This window comes from Arachis duranensis, chromosome 5, assembly GCF_000817695.3.
Source record: "Arachis duranensis cultivar V14167 chromosome 5, aradu.V14167.gnm2.J7QH, whole genome shotgun sequence".
Taxonomy (NCBI): Eukaryota; Viridiplantae; Streptophyta; class Magnoliopsida; order Fabales; family Fabaceae; genus Arachis; species Arachis duranensis.
In genome coordinates, this window is record NC_029776.3 from 50,910,981 (window position 1) to 50,920,357 (window position 9,377).

Here is a 9,377-nt window from a genome sequence, read left to right on the forward strand (position 1 = left end):
ATTGAATGACTGTGACGAGCTTCAAACTCGCGATTGTTGGGCGTGATGACAAACGCAAAAGAATCAATGGATTCTATTCCGACATGATCGAGAACTGACAGATGATTAGCCGTGCCGTGACAGAGCATTTGGACCTTTTTCACTGAGAGGATGGGATGTAGCTATTGACAACGGTGATGCCCTACATACAGCTTGCCATAGAAAGGAGTGACAAAAATTGGATAAAAGCAGTAGGAAAGCAGAGATTCAGAAGGAACACAACACCTCCATACACTTGTCTGAAATTCCCACCATTGAATTACATGAGTAACTTTATCTTTATTTTCTATTTATTTATTATTATTATTCAAAAAACCAATAATCTCTTAAATTAGTTAAATCCACCTGACTGGAATTTACAAGATGACCATAGCTTGCTTCATACCAACAATCTCTGTGGTATCAACCCTTACTCACATAAGGTATTACTTGGACGACCCAGTACACTTGCTGGTTAGTTGTGCGGAGTTGTGACAAAGTGTGATTCATGTTTGAGAGCACCAAGTCTTTGGAGCCATTGTTGATGATCACAATTTCATGCACCAAGTTTTTGGCGCCGTTGCCGGGGATTGTTCGAGTATGGACAACTGACGGTTCATCTTGTTGCTCAGATTAGGTAATTTTCTTTTTGTTTTGTTTTCAAAAATTTTTCAAAAATTTTTTTTTCCTTTATTTTTTCGAAAATAAATAAAGAAAATACCAAAAAAATCATAAAATCATAAAAACCAAAAATATTTTGTGTTTCTTGTTTGAGTCTTTAGTCAATTTTTAAGTTTGATGTCAATTGCATATTCATATTGTTCTTGCATTTTTTTCGAAAAAATCATGCATTCATGGTGTTCTTCATGATCTTCAAGCTGTTCTTTGTAAGTCTTCTTGTTTGATCTTGATGATTTCTTGTTTCGTGTCTTTTGTTGTTTTTCATGTGCATCTTTGCATTCATATTTTCTAAGCATTAAAGATTTCTAAGTTTGGTGTCTTGCATGTTTTCTTTGCATAAAAATTTTTTCAAAAATATGTTCTTGATGTTCATCTTGACATTCATAGTGTTCTTGCATGCATCATGTGTTTTGATCCAAAATTTTCATGTTTTGGCTCATTTTTATGTTTTTCTCTCTCATCATTAAAAATTCAAAAAAATAAAAAATATCTTTTCCTTAATTTTCTCATAATTTTCGAAAATTTGAGTTGACTTAGTAAAAAATTTTAAAATTAGTTGTTTCTTACAAGTCAAGTCAAATTTTCAATTTTAAAAAAAATCTTATCTTTTTAAAACTTTTTCAAAAATTGAATCTTTTTCATTTTTCTTATTAATTTTTGAAAATTCTTTAAAATGTTTTTCAAAAAAATCTTTTTCTTGATTTTCGAAATTATGCTAACAATTAATATGATCGATTCAAAAATTTGAAGTTTGTTACTTTCTTGTTAAGAAAGTTCAATCTTTAAATTCTAGAATCTTATCTTTTAGTTTCTTGTTAGTTAAATAATTAATTTTAATTTTAAAAATTAAATCTTTTTCAATCCTATCTTTTTATCATATCTTCTTATCTTATCTTTTTATCATATCGTTTTTAAAATTTTATCTTTTTCAAAAATATGATTTCAAAATATCTTATCTAACTTCTTATCTTCTTATATTTTCAAATTTGATTTTAATATCTTTTTCAACTAACTATTTGACTTTTTGTTTGTTTCTTATCTTTTTCAAAACCACCTAATTACTTTTCCCTCTTTAATTTTCGAAAATATCTCATCCCTTTTTCAAAAATTCTTTTTAATTGTTTTAAATTTTAATTTTAATTATATCTTATCTTTAATTTTTGAAAATCATTAACTACTTTTTCAAAATTATTTTCGAATTCTCCCTCTCTTCTCCTTTTCTATTTATTTATTTATTTACTAACACTTCTCTTCACCTCTCTTCATCTCCAATCACTGCCTCTATCCTCACCCTTGTGATTGAATTCTCCACTCTTATTCCTTTCTTCTTCTACTAATAATAAGGATCCTCTTTGTTCAGATATAGAGGATTCCCCTTCCTTTTTCTTTTTCTCTTCTATTTCATATGAGTAGGAACAAGGAAAATGGCACTCTTGTTGAAGCTGATCCTGAACCTGAAAGGACTCTGAAGAGGAAACTAAGAGAAGCTAAATTACAACAATCCAGAGGCAACCTTTCTGAAATTTTTGAACAAGAGGAGGAGATGGCAGCCGAACCCAACAACAATAATGCAAGGAGGATGCTTGGTGATTTTACTAAACCCACGTCCTCTGAAGATCCTTATCAGTTTTTAACTGAGTTCTTGCAGATTTGTGAGATTGTTAAGACGAATGGAGTAGATCCTGAAGTCTACAGGCTCATGCTTTTTCCTTTTGCTGTAAGAGACAGAGCTAGAACATGGTTGGACTCACAACCTAAAGGTAGCCTGGACTCCTGGGATAAGCTTGTCACGGCCTTCTTGGATAAATTCTTTCCTCCTCAAAAGTTGAGCAAGCTTAGAGTGGATGTTCAAACCTTCAAGCAAAAAGATGGTGAATCCCTCTATGAAGCTTGGGAAAGATACAAGCAGATGACCAAAAAGTGTCCTTCTAACATGTTTTCAGAATGGGCCATATTAGATATATTCTATTATGGTCTATCTAAGTTTTCCAAAATGTCATCGAACCATTCTGCAGGTGGATCCATTCACCTAAAGAAAACGCCTGCAGAAGCTCAAGAACTTATTGACATGGTTGCAAATAACCAATTCATGTACACTTCTGAGAGGAATTCCGTGAATAGTGGGATGCCTCAAAGGAAGAGAGTTCTTGAAATTGATGCTCTGAATGCCATATTGGCTCAGAACAAAGTGTTGACTTAGCAAGTCAACATGATTTCTCAAAGTCTGAATGGATGGCAAAATGCATTCAACAGTACTAAAGAGGCAGCCTCTGAAGAAGCTTATGATCCTGAGAACCCTGCAATGGCAGAGGTTAATTACATGAGTGAACCTTATGGAAACACCTATAATTCATCATGGAGAAATCATCCAAATTTCTCATAAAAGGATCAACAAAAGCCTCAACAAGGCTTTAATAATGGTGGAAGAAACAGGCTCAGCAATAACAAGCCTTTTCCATCATCTTCTGAGCAACAGACAGAGAATTCTGAGCAGAGCCCCTCTAATTTAGCAAACTTAGTCTCTAATCTTTCAAAGGCCACTTTAAGTTTCATGAGTGAGACAAGATCCTCCATTAGAAATTTGGGGGCACAAGTAGGCCAGCTGAGCAAGAATGTCACTGAAACTCCTCCCAGTACTTTCCCAAGCAATACTGAAGAGAATCCTAAGAGAGAGTGCAAGGCCATTGACATAGTCAATATGGCCGAATGCAAGGAGGAGGGGGAGCACGTGAATCCCAATGAGGAAGACCTCATGGGACGTCTCTCAAGTAAGAAGGAGTTCCCTATTAAGGACCTAAAGGAATCTGAGGCTCATATAGAGACCATAGAGATTCCATTAAATCTCCTTCTGCCATTCATGAGCTCTGAAGACTATTCTTCCTCTGAAGAGAATGAAGATGTGACTGGAGAGCAAGTTGCTCAACATCTATGAGCCATCATGAAGCTAAATGCCAAGTTATTTGGTAATGAGAGGAAGCATGAACAGCTTCTCTCAATGCTGAGTCAAACAGAGCCCCCACAATCAAACTCTAAGTTTGGTGTTGGGAGGCCACAACCAAACTCTAATTTTGGTGTTGAACCCCCACACTCAAACTCTAAGTTTGGTGTTGGGAGGTCCCAACAATGCTCTGAACATCTGTGAAGCTCCATGAGAGCTCACTGTCAAGCTATTGACATTAAAGAAGCGCTTATTGGGAGGCAACCCAATTTTTATTTAACTAATTTTATTTTTATTTTATTGTTATTTTGTGTTTTATTAGGTTCATGATCATGTGAAGTCACAGAAAAAATACAAAAATTAAAAACATAATAAAAAACAACAGAAAAAAATCACACCCTAGAGGAAGGACTTACTGGCGTTTAAACGCCAGTAAGGAGCATCTGGCTGGCATTCAACGCCAGAACAAAGCATGGATCTGGCGTTGAACGCCAGAAACAAGCAACATCCCGGTGTTCAAATGCCAGGAATACACACTGAGGAGAGCTGGCGCTGAACGCCAGAAACAAGCACGGACCTGGCGTTCAACGCCAGAAACATGCTACACATGGGCGTTGAACGCCCAGAACATGCATCACTTCGGCGTTTAAATGCCAGAATTGCATGCAAAGGCATTTTACATGCCTAATTGGTGCAGGGATGTAAATCCTTGACACCTCAGGATCTGTGGACCCCACAGGATCATCCAGGATCTGTAGACCCCACAGGATCCACACCTACCTCACCTTCACTCTCTCCATTCATGGTCATCCCTTCTGTTTTTCATTCACCACTCACATCTATCCACTCTTCCCCAGACACCCCACCTACCTTCAAAATTCAAATTCTCTTTCCCACCCAATCCCACCCATATAGCCAAATACACACATCCCTCCATCTCCTCCATATCTTCTTCTTATTCTTCATCTTTTCTTTCTTCTCTTGCTCGAGGGCGAGCAATTTTCTAAGTTTGGTGTGGTAAAAGCATAGCTTTTTTGTTTTTCCATAACTATTTATGGCACCTAAGGCCAGAGAAACCTCAAAAAAAAATAGAAAAAAGGGAAGACAAAAGCTTCCACCTCTGAGTCATGGGTGATGGAAAGACTCATCTAAAGGGTTTATAGCTCAGTAGTAGAACATTTGACTACAAATCAAGAGATCCCTGAGATACCTCAACGGATAAATTTTCCTCCACACAACTATTGGGAGCAACTAAGGATAGGAGCACCAAAATCACTAGGGATCATGCAACAAAGGCAAGGAAGAGACATAGAGGAGCTCAAAGCACCATTGGTTCTTCAAGAAGAAAGTGCCACCATCACTAAGGTGGACTCATTCCTTGTTCTTATTTTTTCTGTTTTTTTGATTTTTATGCTATATGTGTGTTTATGTTTTGTGCCTCTACCTCATGATCATTAGTATTGAGTAACTATGTCTTAAGGCTATAAATAATTCCATAAATTATTCACCTCTCTTAAATGAAAAATATTTTTAATACAAAAGAACAAGAAGTACATGAATTTCGAAATTATCCTTGAATTTAGTTTAATTATATTGATGTGGTGACAATACTTTTTGTCTTCTGAATGAATGCTTGAACAGTGCAAAATTTTGACCTTGTTGTTTATGAATGTTAAAATTGTTGGCTCTTGAAAGAATGATGAACAAAGAGAAATGTTATTGATAATCTGAAAAATCATGAAATTGATTCTTGAAGCAAGAAAAAGCAGTGAAAAAGCAAAAGCTTGAAAAAAATATTGGCAAAAAAAAAGAAAGAAAAAGAAAAAGCAAGTAGAAGAAGCCAATAGCCCTTAAAACCAAAAGGCAAGGGTAAAAAGGATCCAAGGCTTTAAGCATCAATGGATAGGAAGGCCCAAGGAAATAAAATCCAGGCCTAAGCGGCTAAATCAAGCTGTCCCTAACCATATGCTTGTGGCATGTAGGTCCAAGTGAAAAGCTTGAGACTGAGTGGTTAAAGTCGTGATCCAAATCAAAAAGAGTGTGCTTAAGAGCTCTGGACACCTCTAACTGGGGACTCTAGCAAAGTTGAGTCACAATCTGAAAAGGTTCACCCAGTCATGTGTATGTGGCATTTGTGTATCCGGTAGTAATACTGGAAACCAAAATGCTTAGGGCCACGGCCAAGACTCATACAAGTAGCTGTGTTCAAGAATCAACAAACTTAACTAGGAGAATCAATAATTCTAAGTTCCTATAGAAGCCAATCATTCTAAACTTCAAAGGAGAAAGTGAGATGCCAAAACTGTTCAGAAGCAAAAAGCTACAAGTCCCGCTCATCTAATTAGAATTAATATTCATTGATATTTTAGAATTTATAGTATATTCTCTTCTTTTTATCCTAATTGATTTTCAGTTGCTTGGGGACAAGCAACAATTTAAGTTTGGTGTTGTGATGAGCGGATAATTTATACGCTTTTTGCAATTATTTTTAGATAGTTTTTAGTATGATCTAGTTACTTTTAGGGATATTTTCATTAGTTTTTATGCTAAATTCACATTTCTGGACTTTACTATGAGTTTGTGTGTTTTTCTATGATTTCAGGTATTTTCTGGCTGAAATTGAGGGACCTGAGCAAAACTCCGATAAGAGGCTGACAAAGGACTACTGATGCTGTTGGAATCTGACCTCCCTGCACTCGAAATGGAATTTCTGGAGCTACAAAACTCCAAATCACGCGCTCTCAACGGCGTAGGAAATTAGACATCCAGAGCTTTCAAGCAATATATAATAGTCCATACTTTATTCGTAATTAGACAACGTAAAATGGCGCCCAACGCCAAGTCCATGCTGCATTCTGGAGTCAAACGCTAGAAACATGTCACGAACCAGAGTTGAACACCCAAAACACGTTACAACTTGGCGTTCAACTCCAAGAGAAGCCTCAGCTCGTGTATAGATCAAGCTCAGTCCAAGCACACACCAAGTGGGCCCTGGAAGTGGATTTCTGCATCAATTACTTACTTCTGTAAACCCTAAGTAGCTAGTCTAGTATAAATAAGACTTTTTACTATTATATTTTCATCTTGGATTGTGTCTCTTGATCACGTTTGGGGGCTGGCCATTTGGCCATGCCTGGACCTTCATCACTTATGTATTTTCAATAGTGGAGTTTCTACACGCCATAGATTAAGGGTGTGGAGCTCTGCTGTACCTTAAGTTTTAATGCAATTACTATTATTTTCTATTCAATTCGAATTATTCCTGTTCTAAGATGCCATTCACACATCAACCTGATGGATGTGATGATCCGTGACACTCATCTTCATCCATCCTTATGAACGCGTGCCTGACAACCACTTCCATTCTACATGCGAGCGCTAGGATGCGTATCTATTGGATTCCTGATGCACGACGCATGGTTGCCCCTTGCCTGACAACCGAGCCTTCTATTCCGTGAGATCAGAGTCTTCGTGGTATAAGCTAGAATTGATGGCGGCATTCATGAGAATCCGGAAAGTCTAAACCTTGTCTGTGGTATTCTGAGTAGGATTTTGGGATTGAATGACTGTGACGAGCTTCAAACTCGCGATTGTTGGGCGTGATGACAAACGCAAAAGAATCAATGGATTCTATTCCGACATGATCGAGAACCGACAGATGATTAGCCGTGCTGTGACAGACCATTTAGACCTTTTTCACTAAGAGGATGGGATGTAGCCATTGACAACGGTGATGCCCTACATACAGCTTGCCATAGAAAGGAGTGACAAAAATTGGATAAAAGCAGTAGGAAAGTAGAGATTCAGAAGGAACACAACACCTCCATACACTTGTCTGAAATTCCCACCATTGAATTACATGAGTAACTTTATCTTTATTTTCCATTTATTTATTATTATTATTCGAAAAACCAATAATCTCTTAAATTAGTTAAATCTGCCTGACTGGGATTTACAAGATGACCATAGCTTGCTTCATACCAACAATCTCTGTGGGATCAACCCTTACTCACGTAAGGTATTACGTGGATGACCCAGTACACTTGCTGGTTAGTTGTGCGGAGTTTTGACAAAGTGTGATTCATGTTTGAGAGCACCAAGTCTTTGGAGCCATTGTTGATGATCACAATTTCACCTTGGTGGATGAAATTGTGATCATCAAAGTTGGACTCTTTGTACTTGTATGAAATTTATTATAATGGCTCTTTTCTATGTGTGGACACAACTCCATTCAACTAACCAGCAAGTGTACTAGGTCGTCCAAGTAATAAACCTTACGTTAGTAAGGGTCGATCCCACAGAGAGGGTTGGTATGAAGCAAGCTATGGTCATCTTGTAAATCTCAGTCAGGCGGATTATAATTGATTATGGATTTTCGAATAATAATAAATAATAAGCAGGAAATAAAGATAAATAACATAGGATAGAAATACTTATGTAAATTAATGGTGGGAATTTCAGATAAGCGTATGGAGATACTGTACCCTTTCTTTTTCTACTTTCCTACTTCTTCCTTCAATCATTCTTACTCCTTTCCATGGCAAGCTGTATGTAGGGCACCACCATTGTCAATGGCTACATCCCATCCTCTCAGTGAAAAAGGTCCAAATGCTCTGTCACAGCACGGCTAATCATCTGTCGGTTCTCAATCAGGTTGGAATAGAATCCCTTGATTCTTTTGCGTCTGTCACTAACGCCCAACCTTCAGAAGTTTGAAGCTCGTCACAGTCATTCAATCCCAGAATCCTACTCAGAATACCACAGACAAGGTTTAGACTTTCCGGATTCTCATGAATGCCGCCATCAATCTAGCTTATACCACGAAGATTCTGTTTGGGGAATATAAGAGATATGCGCCCGGCCTAAGGTAGAACGGAAGTGGTTGTCAATCACGTGCGTTCATAGGTGAGAATGATGATGAGTGTCACGGATCATCACATTCATCAAGTTGAAGTGCAACGAATATCTTAGAATAGGAATAAAGAGAATTGAATAGAAACAGTAGTAATTGCATTAAAACTTGAGGTATAGCAGAGCTCACACCCTTAATCTATGGTGTGTAGAAACTCCACCATTGAAAATACATAAGTGAAAAGTTCAGGCATGGCTGAGTGGCCAGCCCCCATGAAGGTCTAAGGACTAGGCGTCCAGAGATCCCTAATACAATAGTAAACAATCCTATTTATACTAGACTAGCTACTAAGGTTTACATGAGTAAGTAATTGATGCATAAATCCACTTCCGAGGCCCACTTGGTGTATGTTTGGGCTGAGCATGATCTATCTACGAGCTGAGGCTTCTCTTTGAATTGAACGCCAAGTTGTAACGTGTTTTGGGCGTTCAACTCCGGGTCGTGACGTGTTTCTGGCGTTTTACTCCAGACAGCAACATGGAACTGGCGTTAAGCGCCAGTTTACGTCGTCAATTCCCAAATAAAGTATAAACTATTATATATTGCTGGAAAGCTCTGGATGTCTACTTTCAAACGCCGTTGAGAGCACGCCATTTGGAGTTCTGTAGCTCCAGAAAACTCATTTCGAGTGCAGGGAGGTCAGATTCCAACAGCATCAGCAGTCCTTTGTCAGCCTCCTTATCAGAGTTTTGCTCAGGTCCCTCAATTTCAGCCAGAAATTACCTGAAATCACAGAAAAACACACAAACTCATAGTAAAGTCCAGAAATGTGAATTTAACATAAAAACTAATGAAAACATCCCTAAAAGTAGCTTGAACTTACTAAAA

General features: G+C 37.5%; 1 non-coding gene across 1 annotated transcript; it reads right to left on the reverse strand.

Annotated features, from left to right (window-relative positions):
• Positions 1-2,530: 2,530 nt before the first annotated feature.
• On the reverse strand, positions 2,531-2,634 carry LOC127748049 (small nucleolar RNA R71). Its single transcript, XR_008009992.1, has one exon. It is a non-coding gene; the product is annotated as a small nucleolar RNA R71 (small nucleolar RNA).
• Positions 2,635-9,377: the final 6,743 nt, after the last annotated feature.